The following is a 24,319-nucleotide window of genomic DNA, read 5'->3' on the forward strand; positions in this document are numbered from 1 at the left end:
CATGGGTTGGCTTCCGCACAAGGGTGACCTTCAAACATCCTGCTCAAGCCATCGGCGATGACGTTCTCAGACCCACGAATGTGGCGAACATTGAAATTAAAGGATGAGATCCGTAATGCCCATCTAGTTATTCTACCGGTCCTTTTGGGTCGGTTCAACACCCAAGAAAGAGCTTGATTGTCGGTTTCCAGATCAAAGTTGACGTGTTCAATGAATGATCGAAATTTTTCCAGAGCAAACAGCACAGCTAGACACTCTAGTTCATAAATGGAGTACTTAGACTCCAGATCATTGAGGACCCTAGATACGTAGGCCACGGGCCTACGCCCATCTTCATGTTCTTGTAACAGAACGCCAGCAATAGCACGCCCAGAGGCATCAGTTTGGACAATGAAACGTTTCTCGAAATCGGGAATAGCTAACAAAGGTGCATTAATCAGTGCGACCTTCAATGAATTAAAAGCTTCCTCCTGGGCTTTACCCCAAGTAAATTTTACATTCTTTTTCCTAAGGTCGTTCAACGGGGCAGCCACTTCAGCAAAGTTAGGGATGAATTTTCTAAAGAAATTGACCATACCAATGAATCGAGCAACGCCCTTGACATCTTTGGGAGGTGGAAAATCCCTAATGGCTTGAGTTCTGGAATGATCTATGGAAACGCCTTCAGAAGAAACTACATGTCCCAAGAAAGACATGTTGGGTCTGGCGAAAGCTACCTTTGATAACTTCACTGTAAGGCCGGCTTTCCTTAACCGTAGCAATACTTCCCTAACGTGCACCATATGTTCCTCGAAGGTCTTCGAATAAATTAATAAATCGTCCAGGTAATTAAAGACATAGCTGAACTTAATGTCAGAGAGAATGGAATTTAACAACCTTGACAACACAGCTGCTCCACAGCTTAGCCCGAACGGGAGTCTGAGGAACTCATACAAGTTCCAGTCGGTGATGAAGGCAGTGAGGGGAATTGATCTCTTCGATAAAGGCACTTGGTAATAAGCCTGGTTCAAATCCAGGACAGTGAAAAATTTCGCACCTGAGAACCATCCAAAACAGGTATGAAGGTCGGGTAGAGGAATAGATTGGAGTACAATCTTATTATTTAGAGCCCTATAATCAATCACAGCACGATAACCACCCGAAGGTTTGGGTACCAAGAACACAGGGGACGCATACGGGGAAGTCGAAGGTCTGATCACTCCGTCTCTTTCCATTTGATCAATGATTTTCTTTAATTCCAACATACGGGGTGGGGAAAGGCGATAAGGAGGGGATCGAACAGGCTGCAGGTCAGACAACTCAATGTCATACTCGAGTACGTTGGTCAAGCCTAACTTGCTAGTGAACACATCGGGAAATTCCCTGCAAAGATCACGAACTTGCTGTGCTTCGGCATCTCCTAAATGATTCAGGTCAAGCCGATCGATGTCACTAGACTCATCTGACTCAGGGTAACAAAACTTTAGGCAATTTCAAGGGAACGTTAATCAATTCAAATTTCAGGTCAGGAGAAAATTTAAAAAAGAAATTTCGACACTGAGGATCCAAAACGACACCAGCCCAAGATAGAAAATTGGTACCCAGAATGATGTTACATGATAAATTGGATGTCACCAAACACTTGATCTTCCAAGTGAAATTCCCAATCCTCAACTTGACCTTCACAGTCCCCAAAATATTTAAAAACTGACAATTAGCCGAAACGCATCTTAAGTTAGTGGGTTTTATTTCCGGAAGTTTACACGAGGATTTCTTTTGACAATACCAGGCATAATTCATCAAGCATACTGCGCTTCCAGTATCAAGAAGGGCATCTACGGGTTCATTGTTGACTTCGACAAATGTGCACGTGCCAGAGGAGGGGGCATGAGCAGAAATACTATTGCACCTAGGGGGACACACCGGTTTCTTACGAGATTCAGGGTTTACAAACTTAGAATTGGCAGACTTTGCCCTTTCCCTTTCTAGTCATTGAGTACCATTTCTGTCTACCAAGGGGCAATTTCTTTTAACATGCTGTCTAGAGCCACAGGAATAGCAAGCGCCTGGACCACGTCTAACGTCAGGGCAGGAATTTCTTAGATGATTTCGGGACCCACAGTTGTAACATTTACGGGCATTCACTACCTTAGGTGTTGACGGAAGAACGGGACAATTGGTAGTAGTAGGGGGAGGGAAATTCACAGGTCTGGAGGTATCCCCATGTTTGACATCTTCAGCAAAGGAACAGGCCTCTTCCAATTCTTGAAAGGTAGTAGGGCAACGGGTTAAGGAAAGATAGGAGCGGTACGCAGGAGATATTCCTCTTAAAATTCTAGAGACCATTTCACATTCTGGCACAGAAATTCTAAAAACCTTGCAAAAGAATCGCAGATCCAGCACATAAGTTAGCAAGTTCTCATGCAGGAACTGGGTCCGGAAACAGTGTTGGGGCACAAGACTTTGGAGAGCAAGAGAGGGAATAAATTTGGAAAGAACAAGTTCATGAAAGGTGCTAATCGATAAATTTTTAGAGATAGCTTCAGAAATTTCTCTCTTTAGAATCCCTTCACAATGAGGGAAGAGGGCGCGGAAAATCCCCAAATCGTCGACTGAGTACACATTACCAGTCTCGGTCAACTCCACCAAAAACCGTAAGAATCGAATACACTCATCGATAGAATTTACAGAAAAGGACTTCACTCCCCGAAAGACTTCCTTTAAACAATTAGGCGATGACGCCGAATTTAGCTTAGAGACTAAGGTTTCCAGTAAAGGAGCAGTCACACAGCACTGACCTTGGGCATGGGTCGAGGACGCAATTTGGTGGGAAGAGACACTCTGGGTAGGTACAGAAGGGTTAAGTGCAGTAGAAATAGAACAATTCTCCATATCTCTGTTAATCAACAGCAAGTCTAAATCAGAGGTGATGCCAGAAACAACCGTTAACAATCTAGCACATTCTGACACAAAACAGAATCAGGCTTAATAGATAATAAATCCAGAATTCGGCCCGAGTAGTGGTCAGCTCTGGCCCTCAGCCGGTTTACTTGGGCTTTAGACGGAGGCAATTCAATAAACTCTTCGCGAATAATATTAATTTCGTTAAGATTGTCACAGATCAGGTTAAGGTACTCACCCACTCGACTCCTGTCAATAGAAAATACATTAATGGGGACCTGGGAGTTGGCTGATAGCAAGGCAGCGCACTCAGCAACAGTACGGGCAGGTTCAAGGCCACGAATGGATAACTCGTACTCCAATTCGGCACGACGCAGGAAGGAGGGGTTCGTAACGGCACGCGCCATGGTAGCAAACATGGAACAAAATAATCAAAAAATTACACAAGATTCTTGCACTCCCTTTTACAATAGTTATTGACAATAACACTTTTAGTTTTTCAATTTTTGGTTTCCATCCACCAACATTCGCCACAGCACTGCACCAAGCAAGGGTAGGAGGGGAGGAAAGTTAGGCTGCACAAGGCAGAAACAACAGAGATTAGGCAGCAGAGCAACAACAGTGGAACAACAAACAACCACGCTCTGCTACCACTCTCACCGCTCACCAGCCTCTAGGTCCCCGCTACCACCTAGGGGTGATGAGGTGAAAAAACCTTATCCACCAGGGAGAGAGAAAAAGAGAGAGAAAAAAAAGAACGGAGAGAGAGAGAGAGAGAGAGAGAGAGAGAGGGAGAGAGATAGAGACCCTGGTGAGAAGGTTGTTAGCGTGTCCGCCCCAAAATGGGAGTAATAGCGAACACGAGGAAGAAGAAGGGCACAAGAAGAAAAACAACAAGTACAGTCACAAAATTAAAAACAAGAAACCATAGAAAAAACTTACCGGAAGCAGCAAGGAAGACAACTAAAGGCCGTGGAAATTAATGCACAAGAAAAACGGTGGCAGTGCCCCACCGAACGTGGCGAATGAAAACCAGCATTTACATGAAGTTTAAAAAACTTAAAAATTTAATGGAAGGGCAAAAGGTAGGTAACAAACCAAGTTATTAAGATGATAAAGCCTAAGTTTATTTTTAAAACGTAATGGCAAAATGTAAATAAAATCAACATAAGGTTGAAAAATGGAAAAGGAAATTAACAATAAGTAAAATAAATTAGAATATACCCAGGTGGGGTTTTAAAGAAAATTAATTCATTACTAAATAACAATTAATGAAAAATAAATATTCTTTAACAGATAATAAATAGAGAACTTAATGAAAACAACAAGAAAGAAAGGGGTGACCTCCGTACCAAATAAAATGTAATCAGAAAACAACGGAAAACCAATAGACTCTCTTACATAAGTACAACTTGAAATAAAATGTGATCGATCACGGATAGTTATTTAATAAAAAAAACTAAGTTAACAATTATTCAATAAACTGGATCTTCAACGCGGTCGTTGCTAATAATTACCAGATTTGAAAACGTTCAGTTTACACCAAGGACAGTTTCCAAGGCAAACAGAATTTTACGTAAAAATACCTCCTCACGCGGGGCAAGGAAATGGTAACACAACATTTAAGGAGGAGAAAATAAATAAATTAATTTAAACAGTAAACGATACACTCAACCCCGAAAAATAAAATCCAAGATCCACACAGGCACAACACGCCAGACAACAATTCACCCGACAACAATCCACACACGAACCGTCGCCAAGGTAACCACAAGAAACAAGCAAGGCCTCCTAATACACGGAGGGAAAAACAGGCCAGAGAAAATGATAAAATTCACCCAAACCCCAGAAAGGGGGGGGGGGAGAAGAAAACCTACCAAACGAATTAGAAAACAAAACACAGGAAAGCAAACAGAAAGCCGAAAGAGGTAAGGTTCGGTACCTTGGAGACTGTACCTTGGTTTACAAAGAAAGTTACAATTTAAAATGCCAAAGTAGATCAGTAAAATTTTAAATTAATAATTCCAATTTAGTTCATGGTGAACCTTCCACATTACTGTGATTAGTTGCCGAAACAGTTTTCCAGATTTTCGATACCACACACGCAAATAGGAATAAATTTAACGGCGAAGTCCAAATATTTATTATTATTATTATTATTACTTTTCCAGAAATCTCCGAAAGTATCAAAATTCTCTTCTGGTCGACGTTTAGAATGATTTCAAACACTGGTACATACCTTTGGTGATGAAGAAATGAGAGGAGTTTTAACCTGACATTGTTGACGAAGAAAATACAGTCACCGCTGGCATCCAGACCTCGTTGTGAAGTATCCAGACGAAACAATAAAACCAAAACAAAATCAGAAGGAATGGCAGGAGGTCTCCAATTAGTTCATCTGGGGCAAATCCCCGTTATCGGGGAGATTACGGTGGTTTCCAGCTACTCCACGACTCCATGACGCCGGACACAAAACCACACGAGCACGCTATCATGGCTGACTCCAGCGAACTGCCCTCGCGTCGGCAAGCAAGCAGCAGGCAAGTTTTTCCTGGTAGCAGGTCTGCGCATGCGCGACCAAACAAAGCTAGGAGATACTGCGCGCGGCCTACATTAGTTTAAAACGGTATGTCGAGCAGTCCGTTGACACAGATATTCTAGGGCTCACAGGCCAGTTCAAAATGTTTATAAGGGGGAGGCTCACATTATTTAATACTGTCTCAACTTGATAAAATGAAGGTGTTCCAGGAAAAACGAAATGACAAGTCCAAGAACAAGTGGTCAGAGGTAAGGAAGAGGAACGACAACGAAATGATGAAGAAGTTCTGGGAGAAGAAAGAAAGGACTAACCAGCAAGTGAATTGCTTACCGTAGTGCAAAGTAGGCTAAAATCGAAGAAATAATTATAATAATAATGGAAATAGCATACAGTAAAACTAGGAATATCTGCAACAAATGTGTTTATCAGAAACCTCAAGATGTAACACTACAGCACAATAATAAAACCGTAATACCAACACGTGAGTGAATGTGTAGTATTGAATAACATTAGAAACACTAGAAAAGTTATACGGAAAATACCCGGTCGGCTAAGAACTACAGAACTCTGGAAATCAAGAATTAATGATGACATACACCGGAACATAGAAAACACAGTACGAGAAAGGAGATTGATATTCTTCGGATATTTAAACAGAATGGATGACAACAGGTTCACCAAACAGATCTTCAAATATCTTTGGAGTAAGAAGTCAACAACAACCTGGGTTTATGAAGTCAAGGAAGATTTAGAAAGAAGCAATATAAGAGAAGAAGAAGAAGAGGAGAGAGATTTTTAGAATGATAGTGGTAAAATTAAAGGATTCCAAGGTCGGGAGGAAAGGAAAACTGACCCAGAATTGACCGAGAAGAGGAAAAGATAGCATAGTGATCAGATGAAAGAAGAAGAACACCATGTCAAGCTTCTTCTGGGTGACTTCAATGCCCAACTAGGTCGTGAACAGAAGTACAAGAAAGTTATAGGAAATTATCCTGCTCACAAAAGAACCAATCCCAACGGCAAAAGACTGGTCCATTTGCGAAAATCACAACCTGCAGGTCATGTCGACCCACTTTCGCCATCTACCCAGAAAGCAAATGACTTGGCGTTCTCCCGTCCAAACTCTCTGAGAGTTCCAAATTGATCATGTTGCAATCTCCAGGAGAAACAGCCCTGAGATTATGAATATCAAGGTAAAGAAAGGCATCAATGTGGCCTCAGATCATTATATGTCTCTTATCAAATTCAAACCAATTCCCACAAACACAAGGAAGACAACCAAACAGATCACACGCTTCGACAATGATAAACTTCGGCAAAGGGTCGAGGAGTTCCAGGAGAAGGCTAGACCAAATGACTGTGACTTTAACAACGCCAAAAGTCTCCTTGTTGAGGCCGCCAAAGACGTTGCAGAAATCAAGAGATGCAAAAAGCATGCCTGGTGGAATGGTACCTGCGAATCAGTCCTCCAAGAAAGACTCAATGCGTGGAAACAGTACTACTCTACGAAATCAGAAAATGATTGGGAAACTTACAAAACCCAACGTGCCCAAGCAGCTAGGGTGTTCAGAACTGAGAAACGTAAATACGAAAAATCTCTCATTGAAAAGATAGAACAAAACTTTAGGAAGAATGAAAGCAGAGAGTACTACAGAGCCTTCAAACGCAAACTCACTGGCTATAGAACACCATCTCTATGCTTTGAGCGAATGGACGGCACACTGGCGACATCAAATGAAGAAAATTGCAGCATTCTGGCAGATTACTTCAAGAATTTACTTAACTGCTCTAAACCGCAAAGCGCCATTGAGACCAAGGAACCCTTACTCAGGTACCCAGATTCCAGACCACCCGACAGAGATGAAATCAAGCGCCACATTGCCCGTCTCAAAAATAACAAAGCGCCGGGGGAAGACTCAGTAGTAGCAGAACTATGGAAATATGCCCCAGAGGAAACATTTGATATGTTGCAAAAGCAAATAGAATAAATTTGGAACAAGGAGACCCTCCCCGAAGATTGTAAAATAGCTTTGATCCATCCATTACACAAAAAAGGCAGCATGAAGAACATCAACAACTACAGAGGAATATCTTTGCTACCCGTGACCTACAAAATTCTATCACTTGCCATCCTGGAGCGTTTGGAAGCACAAGTCGAACATGAAATAGGTGAATAGCAAGGAGAGTTCAGAAAAGGTCGCTCAACAGCTGAACAGATCCAAAATCTCAAAACGATCATCAGATATTGTACACTAAGGTCCAAGCAGTATGTGTCTGTCTTTGTGGACTTAAAGAAAGCGTACGACTCCATTGACCGGGAAGTCCTGCTAAACATCTGAAATGAATTTGGAGTTGATTTGAAACTGCTGGCAATAATTAGAGCCACCCTGACCGATACAAAATCCAAGGTGAAGTTCCACGGATGTATCTTGCATTCCTTTGACATCAAAACAGGAGTCCGACAAGGTGATGGGCTATCCCCGATACTCTTCTACTGTTTTCTTGAAAAGATGATCAGAACCTGGCGGGTGAGATTACAGGAAACCAACTACAGTCCATTGAGAATAGGAACCAAATCCAAGGGGATCGCAACAGACTGCTTAGCATTTGCCGATGATATTGCTGTTCTCTCAAACGACATAGAAACTGCTAGAGCTCAAGTTGAAATTTTAAAGGAAATTGCCGAGCAAACTGGTTTGCAGATATCGTTTGAGAAAACAGAAGTAATGACTAACATCAAAGAGGCTTCACCAAAACTCCATACAAAATACAGGGACATCGCCCGAGTAGACAAATTCAAATACCTGGGTGAGATCATCATGAAAAGTGGACTGGACAAAGAAGCACTTCAGGAGCGGGTACGCAAACTGGAAATAGCCTACCAAACATCCCGCACAATCTACAACAAAAAATGCCTTTACCAAAACACCAAGATACATCACTATGAAACAGTTCTGAAGCCAGTAGTTCTATATGCAGCCGAAACCCTGACTCTAAATGCCAACATAGGACTCCTTGAAGAACTGGAGAAAAGAGAACGCAAAATTGTGAGAGGAATCTTGGGATCAAAGTACAGATATGGAATCCATCAAAAGAGATCCAACAAGGAAGTCTACAGCAAAATAGAGAAAATTACCAACACAATCAGAAAAAGATGGGCACGATTTTACGGTCATCTGAAAAGGACGGAAGAAAGTTAACTAAAGAAATCTTTCACTTTTTTTATTCAAACCCCAAAACCACAATTCCCTGGTTTAGAAATACCAAAGAAGACCTGCAAATGCTACATATCTCAGCTGAAGGCGCCCTTAAGAGAGATGTCTTCCGCAAGAAAATATTGACGAACGGGCTAAACCGAGACGAGCAGCCGAAGAGAAGATACGGTGCCCCTTGGACAGAGGAGCGTAAGCAGGCCCACTCACAAAGAATGAGGGAAATTTGGGCTCTAAAGAAGGCCAAGTTCAGTGTCAAATGCAACAAGACTTAACGTGGTCCTTGATGGCCCCAGCGAATTATATATAATAATAATAATAATAATAATAATAATAATAATAATAATAATAATAATAATAATAATAATAATAATATCCTTCCAGGCCCTCATCTTTTCACATTACGAACGTGTCGAATGCCTTCCCTTTTGCTCACTAATTTATACTATAATATGGTGGTTGCCCAGTTGTACTTCCTTTTAAACAACAGCCAACACCACTACTAGCAGTTATATTTTGTTACGTTTGTATCATACTAGGGTGGTTACGTAAAACATTATTTTAGCTGTGTCATTGAATTCCCCTGTTGACGAAGAGGGAAATGTAGAAAATTCATTAACATAAAACGTTGCACAGAGCGTGCCCGTCACAAAGAAGGTGGCTCACTCGCATCTCGGGCGACATGAAGAACATTGAACTCGCAAGGGACCATGTGTATGTTCAATACCATGGCCAACGTACGCTACAAGCCTCATTTTACGAACGTTATGTGGCAAAAGATCCCATCTCATACTCTGCTACAGGTGTTCAGTTATAATAGGATTTATCATCATCATCATCATCATCTGTTTACCCTCCAGGTTCGGCTTTTCCCTCGGACTTAGCGAGGGATCCCACCTCTACCCCCTCAAAGGCAGTGGCCTTAAGTTAGGTACCATCCCGGCATTCGCCTGGAGGAGAAGTGGGAAACCACGGAAAACCACGGAAAACCACTTCCAGGATGGCTGAGGTGGGAATCGAACCCACCTCTACTCAGTTGACCTCCCGAGGCTGAGTGGACCCCGTTCCAGCCCTCGTACCACTTTTCAAATTTTCGTGGCAGAGCCGGGAATCGAACCCGGACCTCCGGGGGTGGCAGCTAATCACGCTAACCACTACACCACAGAGGCGGACATAGGATTTATATTGTAATTTAAGTTAGCTAATGCTCATCAGATTTTTATACACATCAAAAAATAATTCCTTAATTTTTGTTCGCTATGACGCAGAGCTTATTTGGGATTTTGGGGCTAGGGTAGCCATTCACAAAATGTGGTCCGTGAACTTCTGGGGGGCCGCGATGATAATCCAAGCGGTCCGCGATAATAATGCAAGCACTTAAATAGCAAAATGTTATTGTACATTCAATTCATAGAACCATTAACTAATTTCAGGAATTATGTCTTAACTTGGCCGATAGATGGTACAAGTTAGCAGCGGAAAAAAGAAGAAACACTACAAGGGAGTGTAAGGTATTGCTAGTATCCGTACTCACAAGGCAGCATTCCCTACTCGTCACCACCGATTTCGCTCAAATTTATAGAACATGCAGGGCTTGGCTAGACATGAAAGTACCCCAAGTGGGAACTGCAAATGGCCAAGCGTACAGAAAATAAAAATAAAAATAAGAATGTTGACGCGGCTCCCGCACCGCATAAGCCACTTATGTTAGAGCGCACTCCGAGCAGTTGTTGGCGTAGCGGTAACAGCTCGGACTGGTCGTTTGGTGGTCGTAGGCTCGACTCTCCGTGTGGAGAATGGTTTCTTTCTGTCAACTTTTATATTATTCATTTTCCAATTAAGCAAAAAGGTGAATAATTAATTTTATTTATTTATTTATTTATACGCAAAAGTCATTGAGGTAAAAAATTGGGATTTCATTGTCAGACTTTGTTTTACCTGCGCCAAGAATCTATTGTTTGTGTACAGCCGCAAGGAGCAACCTTTACTTGTCAGATGGAAACGAATCTTACAGCAAAACGACTATGCACGTTCATGGCACATTCCCCAATGAGGGGAGATAGCCAATAAAGGAGAAGAAAAGAATTTCTGTTTGAACACATCGGGAAAGTTCGCTACTCCAAATTGTCTACAATTGTGTGCTCATTAAAATAATGACGTCCTATATGCCTTTTGCATACAAATAAATTAAAATTAAAATAAATGAATAATATACAAATTGAGAAAAATATTCTGCGCATGGGGAGTGGAACTCGCGACCATCGAATTACTAGTCCAAAATCTTACCGCTTCGCTAACAACTGCTCGGCGTGCGCTGTAACGTAAGTTGCTTATACGGTGCGAGAGCCGCGTCAACATTTTTATTTTTTATTTTCTATACGCTTGGCCATCTGGAGTTCCCACTTGGGGTACTTTCATTTCTAGCCAAGCCCTGCATGTTCTATAAATTTGAGCGAAATCGGTGGTGACGAGTAGGGAATGCCCCCTTGTCAGACCATATTTTCCACGTCTAGTTGAGAAAATCTCATGGAACAGAAATTCCTTCTTTGAAACAGAACACCAACTGTCCTCCCTTAATGAAGATGAACTAGCCGAAGTATCTTGGCAGAGAGAAAAATAATGGAAGTATGATATGGGTGGAGAATGAGATGGAGTGGAATGTTGTTTTCTTTGCTTTACGTCGCACCGACACAGATAGGTCTTATGGCGACGATGGGATAGGAAGGCCTAGGAGTTGGAAGGAAGTGGCCGTGGCCTTAATTAAGGTACAGCCCCAGCATTTGTCTGGTGTGAAAATGGGAAACCACGGAAAACCATTTTCAGGGCTGCCGACAGTGGGGTTCGAACCTACTATCTCCCGAATACTGGATACTGGGCGCACTTAAGCGACTGCAGCTATCGAGCTCGAGTGGAATGTTTAGCTCCAGAAAGTTCCATGAATGTATCACAGCCTTACGTCTCTGATCATGACATCCGCTATAACGTACATTTTCTAGATAGGAAACACTCCGGTCAATGCCTTTCATGACAACATACCTCTGTGTGTGTGTGTGTGTGTGTGTGTGTGTGTGTGTGTGTGTGTGTGTGTGTGTGTGTGTGTGTGTGTGTGTGTGTGTGTGTGTGTGTGTGTGTGTGTGTGTGTGTGTGTGTGTGTGTGCACCTTTTCTGCTCTCATGCAAATGAAAAGGAAGTACAGAAATAGCACTAATGTAGTGGCTGATCTTCCGTTCGAGTGATTACGGTTGTAAAACCCTTGGAAAACAACACCATCCGTCCGATTGATACAACACTCGGAACAAGTGAATATTTCCAAGTAAGTTTCCAGATCCAGACTGTGGTTATTATTAGCCAAGTGTCACACTGTTTTATAATGCCTCTGCATGTATAAAGCATCTTTGAAGTTACAGTAAATTAAACTTTTAAAGAAAGTAAATATTCGTCCTAAATTATACGAATAAAATCAAACATGGTATCATTACAAAACTCGTTCTTTTGTTTAGTGAATGCAGTGGCGAAGGGCCCCTTGGGTATACGTGATGTATAGTCAGGGGGCCTCAGATTCAAGAAGTTTGGAAAACCCTGGGATAGGTTATTACAGAATAGACATTTTAGCGAATCTTTCTCACTAAAAAATATTTTTCAATAAAATGGCAAATTATCAATACCCTGAAACAATTTTAGAATACTTGACTCCATAAGGTCAAAAATGTCAACTGTAAATTAGCATAACATTTAGGGTTCAAAATTCACACTGATACGAAAATTTGTGGCAAAAAGTATTGTACCAGGAAGGCCTAGGCTCTGGCACATACGAGTTATAAATCTTTATTCATGAGCGAACGGCTAAGTTCCGATGCACGAACAACTGTGTGAGAGAATGTTCTCGTTCTCACTGCACTACGTGAGGGAGACCGCATGAGTAGAGCAAGGTCAAGTGACATTGCATGTGATAAACTAAACTTCTAATTTGTGACCATTTTAACGATTCAGAGACACATTTCTCCTGCACTAGTACAATTGTGGACTATGTAAGATACTATTCCACTAAATATTCACAAAATAACAAGGCTAAATGTGACTATTTTTTCGTGTATTCTCTCGAACTTTCGATCACCACTACGAGAAACTAAATGAATATTAAGAACTTTTTATGACAATATTAAGTCGTACGGACTCGTGTTGTGCACATTCGGTCATAAAATCTTCTTAATCTATGAACAGTATTATTCCAGAGACTGTTATTAATGACATTTTCTCAAGTGTTTCATGGACAGTGATGATTATTCTACGGTCGAGCCTAAGACATAATCGGTAACTATTATGAACTGTGACAGCGTCCAATCCTTTTTCTATAAACGATGTGTGTGAAAAACCGTGTTTTCCGTTTTGAAAACGACTGTATGCCATTACTTCATTAACTTGACTTACGAATGACACTGTAGCATAGACTGTGATATTCTAAGTCACGTATTCAACACCGTAAAACTAACGTGAGAATACGAACTCTGCATTGAGACTTGTGTCGGTGTATAATATCAATCTTAGTGATAACGCAAAGCTCAATAGTGCCAATTGAACTTTCCGTGTTCCGACATTATATCTAAAAGAACATCGGAAATCTTGGCTAAGTATTGTGAGATTCTGCTGCATCGAACGTCGTTTCCAGCGTGGGATTAACGTGGTATCTTCACCGAACGGACTTGTCACGCTGCTGGTGCTGAGTTCGAGCCTTGGCTGGACGCTGCAGAATGTTCCAGGCACCAAGCCGCTGGACAGCACAACACCAACACTTATAAGCAGATTCCAGATGATCTTCTCATATCTTGAGTGAGTAATCCCACTGACTGACTTTTAACAAAGCACTCAGTTAATCACAGTGCTCCAACAACAGTAAAGTGCTTCGTGAGAATTTCAGCTTGCGATTTATAATAATTCAAGAAAGCTTCGTGTCTTGCTTTTGAACTGTAAATTTCTTTATAAAATCATTTATAACTTGAAGTAATTTCACGTAGATGAACTCTAGGGTTTGCAAGTACACTATTTTATTTTTCAACTTAGATGAACTGTAGGAGTATACATCGTTGAAAGCTTTTATTTTGAACTACCAACTTATTCATGAAAGTGTGTGTTAACATTATGTTCAAAAAATTAGAAAAACTGTAGGTCTGCAGGACTTAATGAAATTCAAGGTGCAAAGTGTTATTTTGGTATTTATATCCATATTACTGTAGGTAGGCTGTTTACAATCTCTAAAAGAGTGATATTTATTTTGGACATTTTTAAGCAAGTAGATGTCTCAGAATACAACAGCATCGATATTTTATTTCTGCATTTTTGAAAATATTGGCTGGAAATTAGTTCTTGAAGTTTCAACTGCAGGGAGATTTTCATGCATATTTTTAATAAATATTGTCAAAAATATTTTACCATCTATTATTATAGATGTTGATTCCCATACGGAATCTGAAATATTTGTCCTGAATGAGTAAATTTATAATACCAATATAAATGGTCCATTATTGGACATTATAAATTTTCCAGCTAACTCATTCTTGGTTGCCAGCGTTTCACCCTCGTGTGCTAGGGTGGGCTCATCAGTTGGTACCTAGCACACCTACCAATACGCTGGCTAGTGCATACCGTGGAGGCCACTGCGTAGGCTAACTGGAGCCACCGGCAGTGCCAATGCACTAAGAGACTTTGTCTCATCACTAAAAATCGATGCCTGCTTGGCCATCAGATGATATAGATGTTGATTCCCAGCGTATTGGTAGGTGTGCTAGGTACCAACTGATGAGCCCACCCTAGCACACGAGGGTGAAACGCTGGCAACCAAGAATGAGTTAGCTGGAAAATTTATAATGTCCAATAATGGACCATTTATATTGGTATCATCTATTATTCGCCCTGCGATACAATCCATCTCTGTACCTGCTCCAATAAGAAACCGAACACTGCCTGAGATATTTCCAATGCTCTGGCCCCATAATCATTTCCTGGTACAGTATGTACTCAATACATCTGTTTGTTAATACCAAAAATGAATACAACGATTTTCCATATGCCGTGCAAAATATAACACGTAAATAACACTAAGAGAACTTCCAGTCGGGTCAGATTCCTTAGTTTCCCTGTCTTTATTGCACCCATAATCGAATGGGCATATTACATGCATAAATTAAATGATTGAAATTCGCATATGTGAATAGTACAGAAGGCAAGAAAAAGCAGTTTCCAAGGCGCCACCCAAGGAGACGTACTGGCTGGAAAAATATCCTCAGAGTACACTTCAAGGCACTTACAGGTTGTAGCTGGCTAAGTGGTTTCTCTAACAAAGTTTTATAATGCCGAAGTATGCAGACTTTCTATCCGGACTTCTCACGGGAACCGGCACGTTGGAATGTGCCCTACCCTAGCGTGGAAGAGAGAAAACAATAATAGCTATCACCCCTCGATAGTCAAGTGGTAGTGTCCAAGCGGCGAGGCGCGGGAGGATCTCAACCAATCAGAAAATTACAAAATTTGCCGCCTCATCCTAGCGGGAATCAGTAGTCAGTATTTCGCGATTTAGTGGCAGAAATAGCAGTGAAACACGATGTCCTGATCTGTGAATAATATTTGAGGAATTATTCAAGTAAATGTAAGGTTAATTATCTCTTAAATATTAAAATTTCAACTTTGTGTAGAAGGGTGGTTTCGTCCAGGAAGCAAACTGTCATGGCGGGAAAGCGCCATACGCCATCAGTAAATAGGTCGGACGACGCACTTCATTTTATTTAATAACCTACGATCATTTATGACAACGCAGTTCAACACGTCAATCGGACCAAAAGTTGGAATATTTAGAACACATTTCCTGAACATTTGACATACGGACAAGTGGTAAATCATCCCGGGTGCCGTAGTAATCCGCCACATCCCTTCCAGTGGAACTATTTTTGAGGTGGGGGTGTGAGTGTTTACAAAACCGCTAGCAGCAGAGTGCTGAGTGCTCACTTTCACTTGAAATTTCAGTGTACAGAGGTGACTCTTCAGAAGGCGCTAAGAGACGGCTTTGGCAGTCGAGTCAGTAAAAGTCTTTGTTTATGTGAGTAAAGTCTTTGGTCAGAAGATGAACATTTAGGCAGAACTTTTATTGAACACCGGAGTATAGGAAGATAATCAGATAATCATTTTACTTAAAATGACAATGATAGTTACTTCTTTTTGACACTTGCATTAAAGAACTCATAACGTCATGTGACCGGCGGGAGCAGAGACGAACATTGAAAATTTAACAACATGTAGCCTTAGAACATTCTCTTTCGTCACAGTAACCCATATGCTAATTCTCTAGTGGAGAAATTATAGTTTTGGAGGACAGTATTCTTCTTATAAGATTTCTCCATATTTCACTGGGAAAGCTGTATTTAATTTCCACACTCTCATAGAACTGCCATTCAAATTGAGACCTAGGGAGCAGAATATTAGCAGAGCTAATTACGCGAGGGTAACCTTCTTTACTAGTGCAAGGCAGTGGTACAAGGACTGGGATCCAGTGTTATTGTCAGAGTAGGGTGAACAACCAGTAATCCCTTATACAAACAAACTGTGAGAGCAAACGGCAGAGACCGCAGAGGCGAGCAGGCAGGTAACTTGTTCCGGACTTTCAACGTCCATACGTCAGGTGCTACACGCTGTAATTTGTATTTCTTCATATGAGTGTTTAATATGCGTGTGTTTGTACAAAATTTTATCGTGTGCAACGTCAAAATATAAAATGGATCCAGTGCGTGTGTCTGAAGTATCGGATATCCACATCGCGATGAAGATGGAGCTTTAAACCCATGTAATGGAGGCCGGCAGATGATCCACCCTGCCTCCCAGCACAAAGGTAAAGCAATGAGCATTATTTAAAAATGTAAATAATTGAGGACTAAGAACAATCAGTGATCAGATGTAGGTTAGCAATTTAGGTAGGCTTGTAAATAATAATGTCACGTACCGGATGATAATTAAAGTTTTTGATATCATTTATATTTAGAGTTAGGAGTGAGGCCAAGACAATTATATCTAACGATTCGGGATATAAATGCCATGGCGTCACGATAATAATAATAATAATAATAATAATAATAATAATAATAATAATAATAATAATAATAATAATAATAATAATAATAATATGATGATGATGATGAATATAATAGTCAGATAAATCTTCGTACTTTTCTCAGTAGTTTTTGTCATATATTTTGAATCATTTCTAGCGTGTGCTATTGTTTTGACATATGGGAATCCTAATATTTGTTACATAATTCATGTCTACTGTAATTGCAGATTTTTAACGTAATGATAATAATAATAATAATAATAATAATAATAATAATAATAATAATAATAATAATAATAATAATAATAATTGGAAATGTTACTTGATGACATTTGATTTTATGGATGCTGCCGCATTATTTTGATGTTTAATTAGCAGTAGTTATGGCGCATCCAATTTAGTATTTCATTGTTGGCGTGATTACGTGTTAGAGGGCCGTTTGCGGTATGTCTCATACCTTTTATTTTTGTGATGTAATGTTTAACCCGAAACTCGCTTTTCTTTGCGAGTACTTTGGATTCATATTTTTGATAGCTGTGTATTTGGCAGGCAATCTTGTTATTACAGTCGATAAATAAAGACAGGGAAACCATTGACAGGCAGCTCTGATAATTCATGGAATGTGAGTGAAATGAGATCAAGAAAATGGATAAAGAGATAGTAATGCCCCTGATGACGATAATTGTGAAATGATAAATGTAAGATTTGAGAAACATGTCGTATAATAGTGTCGTAATAACGTGTATGTGAACGACACAGTGTGTTACTGCAGTTATGAGCGAGGCTATGTTGAGAAGCGCTACGATAAGAATAATGTGATGAATAATAGAATTGAGAGATAAACAATTTAACTGACAAAGTTAAGATTTCGACGACATGTGTGATAGTTGTAGGCGGAAGCCTGTGCATTTCAAATATTTTCTTTGGACAACATGGTGCTCGGAAACAGACAAATTAGAGTCCGAGCCGAGTCATGAACAGAGCGACCAAACAATGGGTGGTTTTGATAGTCATTGGTAATTATCGATGACATAATATCCAAGTGTTATTATCCGTAAAAGATGGAGCAATGTCATGCTCAGTTACGTCTGATATTAAGAGGTTGCCGTCAAATTCACTTAGCTGTTATTTGAATCATTTTGGGAATTATTTCCACATCACGATGTTGCGTGTTGTATTTTAAATTTGATAGGCAGTGATCACGTGTATTTTGAGATTCCTTTTGCTAGGTTTTTCTTTTCTTTGGCGGATATTTTCGTTACCGTATTTTTTTACAACGTCTGATGGTACATGAATATTGTGATGGTTTATTGATGTAAATAAGTAGAGTAGTCAGGTTATTTTTGAGTTTAGTTGTCTCTTCTGGAGCAGTTGCTTCTCCATTTATTACGTTATTTTGTACATAAATATTTCAGGTGTTAGGTTAATAGATCACTGATGGTTCAAAGTCAATAATCAATGTAGTAGGTATGCTCAAGCCGTAAGACAATTGTAACTAACAAGGTTTTGAAATCCACTACAAAGTTAGGTAAATGAATCGACCTTTAATGATAAGTTCTGTCATGAGTGCCGCAAATTAATTAAACAAGATGGAACCCGCCTCCATCAAAGTTGAGATCATAATTTATTCATTCTTAATGAAAATACAGGTAGCGGCAGACTAGATAAAAGACTAATTTGTAAAAGGGTCGAACTCATTTATTCAGATATTTTTTTTGGCACTTAGCCTAATTTATTTTAGTTGTTTAAGTGTCCAGACTATCACAGCTAATAAGACGTAAATCAACTAAATAAGTGGTGGTTATTACTCAGTGTTTGGTGTGATGATTTTCTTGGTTCAGCCACGGAGTATTAAATGTGTGGCAAACTTATATAAAACGGTAAGGAATGCCGTGTTCATGGTATTGCCTTTATTTACACGTGGTTACTGTACACCAGTATGTGCTGGATAGTTAGGTGCTTGCCAATTTGATATGAACTTGATTTAATAACTTAGGAAGTTCTTTAAGTAAAAGGGCAGTGTAATTAATTAATCAATCAATTATTAATTTATCCAGATTCAGTTCACTGAAAGGACGATCCAAGTGTGTATTCAGGAGTGGTTATTCAAATGAGGCTGTATATTTGTTAGACCAGCAGTCTGTTGTGGTCGTGTCATGTACATGAGAGACTTTAGTTCGATGAGGATCATCATTATTAAATTTTATCGACCTTCAGTCGAAGTTATTAAGGCGGATGTTTAATTGTTAGGAAGAACATTTAATATTATTTTAATTTCAATAATTCTATTTTATTTTATTTTATTTTATTTCAATCCATTTAAATTTCATTTTTCACATTTTGCCAATTTTTGTTAGTAAATCACTTTGTAATTTACACTTAATTCAGTCTATGGGTACCGTCATTTACTAGTTAGCTGACCCCTATCTTTCATTTCCTCACCCCCGATGTTGTGTGGCCTATCAACCCCGAGGGAGCTGAAGGACGTACCACGCCTGAGGAGAGAAGAGTCTACGCGAGCGGTAGGTATTATTATTATGTCATTCTTTACAGGAGCAGTCGGCGCATCAAACTAGTGTGAAGAATACCGCATCGGGTGCCTTAAAAGGGCACATTATCGACAAAATAACGGGCAGTAGGACAATACGCCGTCTCAATGCTCTGAGTGGAGTTTGTCATTTCCAGATACATATCCTTTTTTTTTTTTTCAAAGGAAATCCATAAGCCTGTTTTACAACTGTCTGAGAACGCATGTCTGTTGGAAATTAAAATAGTATTCTGTCCTCGTGAAAATTCCCCCCACCCGTTGAATGGCTGCTAGCAATCATCCTGAATGATATTCGAAATATATACCACCGACTTCGTGCTCGTCGCCTTGCTGTGAAAGGAGCTCGCCCTGCTACACAATGGCCATCAGTGGCACTCGGTCTGCTAGCAATGTGTCTGAGAGTTCTTGTGTCCACTGAAGTCTGTTCTTGTGACCTATTGTACTCACAGTATTGTCTGTAACAGAGAGAGTGCTCGTGTTCCTGAGGTGGACCGCACACGTCAGCATTTAATTAAAACCTCCCAACTCACTTTTTTAAGTTGCTTTAAACAAATAGCCTAGATCTTATGGAGACGATGGGACAGGAAGCGACCGTGGCCTTAACTCAGGTACAGTCCAAGCATTTGCTTGGTCAAAATGGGAAAACAACAGAGAACCAACTTGAGGATTGCCGACAGCGGGGTTCGAACCCACTCCCTTCTGAATGCCAGCTGACAGCTATGTGACCCAAACCACGGAGCCACTTGCCACTTGAGGTGGGTATGTGGTAATGTAGAAGAAATCTGAACACAACTTAATGAAAGTAGTGATCTATGACTGTGATAGGATGACAGGTTGGAAGTAATGACTGTTGTAAATAATTCGCTGGCCTGCAATGATTTGCCGGTTTTGGTGAAAATAGGTGGTTCATATGGAAAACGATGTTCTGATTTCGAAAACACCAACCGTTTTGCCGCCACACGTACGTATCTTATACCAGGTGTATGACGGATGTTGTGGTAAAGAAAGCACGTAATTTTATAGGAAATTTAATTCTTTTTTAATTCAAAATATTGGCCAACGGCTTCTTCTCACTTCGCCCATCTTTCAGGTAAGTTATGAATACCATGCCAAAAAAACTGCTTGCCTTTTGCGACAAGCCATTCGTTGAACATTTTTCCAACTTCCTCGAAAATGCTGAAGTGCTGCTCTGCGAACGCGTGGCCCATTGGTGCGAAGAAGTGACAGTCAGATGGCGCCAGGTCGGGGCAGTACGGCGGTTACGGAAGGATGTCCCATCCCAGCGACTTCAAGGCGTCTTTGTCTAAACCATGCCTCGCATCTTCTAATAGATGGAGCGTGTTCACCACATGTTTCTACCAGCAAAGGATGACTTTTCACAACCATGAAAAGCAATCCGTGCCGCAAATGTTCTTTTTCGGGCTCAAACGCCGACATGATCACTTAACGATACAACACAGACGCTAATGTTTGGCGGACTCAACTTGTGTGTGTTGGTAAGTTAATGTCAGACAAAGAAACTGACGTACCGGTATCTATCAAGTTAATACGCTGCGTAATGTTCGCTGGCGCCATCTCTTATTGAGACCGGAAAAGACTTATGCATACACCTGGTATATATATATATTGAACCCGTAGGCCCAAAGTCAATCAGGGGTATGACGTCAATGAATCCGCGAGGGAAAGCTTCATCCATATATACGGGACAAAGGATACTCGCAAAACACACTTGAAGTGAATCTCTGGAGCTGAACCGTCGTTCGCAGCTGACTTCAAATCCGTCGGGCGTACAGTAACCCAACATTTAATGGCGCGAGCATCCGCCAGTACTTATAAAATGTGATCGCGCTCAAGCAACATGAACTGGAAGTAGTTAACTTAGGACAGTGTTTGCCAGTTATAAATATCATAGTGAAGTCAATTATTTGCATTGTAAGAGTGAGTAATATAAATTGCACCGCAATAAGTACGTAAATAACATACTGTGTGACGAACAGTACTTTGAGGGAATAATAGCCTGTACTTTGGAATATCGAACCGCTATCATGAACACTTCAAGAGGGCCGTATGAAACAGGCGTATCACGTCGGACGACATAAATCGCGACGGGCGTAAAATTCGACACACCGGCGTACGTGTCCATGTCCATTGTGCGGTAATTGGACGAAGCTTAAAACAGTGTAAAATATTAAATGTTTGGGTCTAGGGTATTAATTTGTTTTATAAAAGTAAAGTTTTCAGTGTTAACATTGTCAATGGTGAAGTATTGTGATAATTAAAGTATTAGTGTAAAAATGGTAATGTGCCAGGAAATCATTTGTGGAACTACGCCATCAAGAATGGAGGAGTAATACGGCGGAGAGGGGCCGAAAGGAGCCTCTCATCTGCCAAGCTGCAATGGATTACCGATAACTAAGATGAGTACTAAAATGTAGATAATATTTGGGAAATGTTAGCGTGATTGGAAAAATGGGAATAATTTGGTTAGACTTGGTTACCTTCTGTAACAAGATGAGTCGCTTAACGACCCCATCCTAAATTTGTAGCACGGACAGTATTAAATAATAACAATGTAAATAATCGGGTCTTTTTATGTATTCAGTTTGTTGTAGGTGTAAATTTTGTAGATATAGGGTAGTACGTTAAGTCATGCATGCATTCATATTTTCTTTGTAGTCAAGAATATTTTTTTTTACATTTGATTTTGTTATCATAGTCAAATAGACCCGATGTGTGCTTTTCTGTTTGTCAGTTTGACGAGTTATGTAATGACATTGAAGGAAAGTCCAGCCTTGTCATACCAAAGTAAAGTTGTTAAATTTGTGAGAAGCGATATTAATAATAATAATAATTCATGAGATATTGGAAATTTTTAGTGAGCCGTGCGTAATAATAAAATTTAAGTGATCAGGTGTTGAGTTTGTCGGGAATCATTTAATGACGGGATGTCGTTTTTAATTCGGAATTAAAGTGTGTGGTAATTTAACTTCATAAATTAATAATATTGAAATGTAGATCGGTGCTAATAATCCGTACATGTTAATGAACGTGTGGTTTAAATTACGGTCCAATATTTTTCTTTACGAATAAATGTCGTGTCTTAAATTTGTAATTCAGTAGCCGGAACACGTAGGACTAATATTACGAAACCATGATTGTCAAATTTTGGTAAATATAATTTCAAAATGTTACGATTATTTGTGGAGAACGAACTAAGGCGTGGATCAAAATGAGATAGAAAAATGTTAAAGGATCTGCAGTCAGATAATAAAAGGTCGTACGATGTCAGAAGTGGAATAAATAAGTCAGTTGATAATTCTGTGAGAAATAAATGAATCAAGGAATATTGAGATAGACAGGGATATAAATTCCGTACGAGAGACACTTAGGATATTGAAATGAGTGTAAAATGTACGGGCAGTGTCACAGAGAAATACTGAGTTACGTAGCGGGTAGAATTCGAACCCATGACAGCATGTACGAAATAAATAGACTGCACCGCTATTCGTCGAGATACTACGGATCTAAGGATAATGAGAGTTCAGATTCCACATAAATGATCGGATATTGTAATCATTGTAATGACGAGTGATGACAATCATGATGGCGTGATGATGATAATAATAAATATTGCAGATAAAGGATTGGACCGCCTTAATTAATTGAGCGTTGATAAAGATGTTAAACGGGAATCTAAATGAGAATATGCAACCGATAATAATAGCAACAATGTTAGGACGATGTCAAATCGTCGCGGTCAGATTAAAATAATTGTCATAAATAACAGTAATGATGTCGTTGGTTGATCGGTGAAAAAATTGTAATTGCGACCGATATCCTAATGCATTTTTGGCGGAAGTGACCGGTTCATTAATAATAATAATAATCTTGAGTGACATTAATAATGCCGCCTCTGTGGTGTAGTGGTTAGCGTGATTAGCTGCCACCCCCGGAGGTCCGGGTTCGATTCCCGGCTCTGCCACGAAATTTGAAAAGTGGTACGAGGGCTGGAACGGGGTCCACTCAGCCTCGGGAGGTCAACTGAGTAGAGGTAGGTTCGATTCCCACCTCAGCCATCCTGGAAGTGGTTTTCCGTGGTTTCCCACTTCTCCTCCAGGCGAATGCCGGGATGGTACCTAACTTAAGGCCATGGCCGCTTCCTTCCCTCTTCCTTGCCTATCCCATCCAATCTTCCCATCCCTCCCCAAGGCCCCTGTTCAGCATAGCAGGTGAGGCCGCCTGGGCGAGGTACTGGTCATACTCCCCAGTTGTATCCCCCGACCAAGAGTCTGAAGCTCCAGGACACTGCCCTTGAGGCGGTAGAGGTGGGATCCCTCGCTAAGTTCGAGGGCAAAACCGAACCTGGAGGGTAAACAGATGATGATGATGATGACATTAATAATAATATCTTGAGTGACGTTAATAATAATAATAAAATCTGGAGTCACCTATTCATTAATAATAATAATAATAATAATTAATAATAATAATAATAATAATAATAATAATAATAATAATAATAATAATAACCATCAGAGGGATATACTAATAATAATAATAATAACAGTAATAACCATTTGTGTTTGCGTCCCGCATAATAATGACGATATTAATCAAACGTGACAGTGCCAGGAACCGTTGAGTAATAATTATAATAATAATAATAATAATAATAATAATAATAATAATAATAATAATAATAATTTCAAGGATGATAATTTCGTGGTTAAATAAATATTCTGACGATATTGGATTAAATAAGTGGTGACAACATCCCTCTACTCGTATGTTTGAATATAAGAATAATAAATATTATAGTCATTTGTTACCTCGTTATTGTACGGTTTCCGCACGGGACGAGTTACAGTAATACTTGGTGTGTTTGTTTACTTCGCTCGCGATGCGAGGGGAGGTCATCGGCACGGTATTTCCCACCGCTTCTCGTTATCTCATCTGTGGCAGTATTCTACTGAGGCTACTTTGTAACATTTCAGATCATGTGTAAATAAAATATAAATGCCAATTCAGTGGTATGGCATCAGCTGGAC

The sequence above is a fragment of the Anabrus simplex genome, chromosome 1, assembly GCF_040414725.1.
Source record: "Anabrus simplex isolate iqAnaSimp1 chromosome 1, ASM4041472v1, whole genome shotgun sequence".
Classification (NCBI taxonomy): Eukaryota; Metazoa; Arthropoda; class Insecta; order Orthoptera; family Tettigoniidae; genus Anabrus; species Anabrus simplex.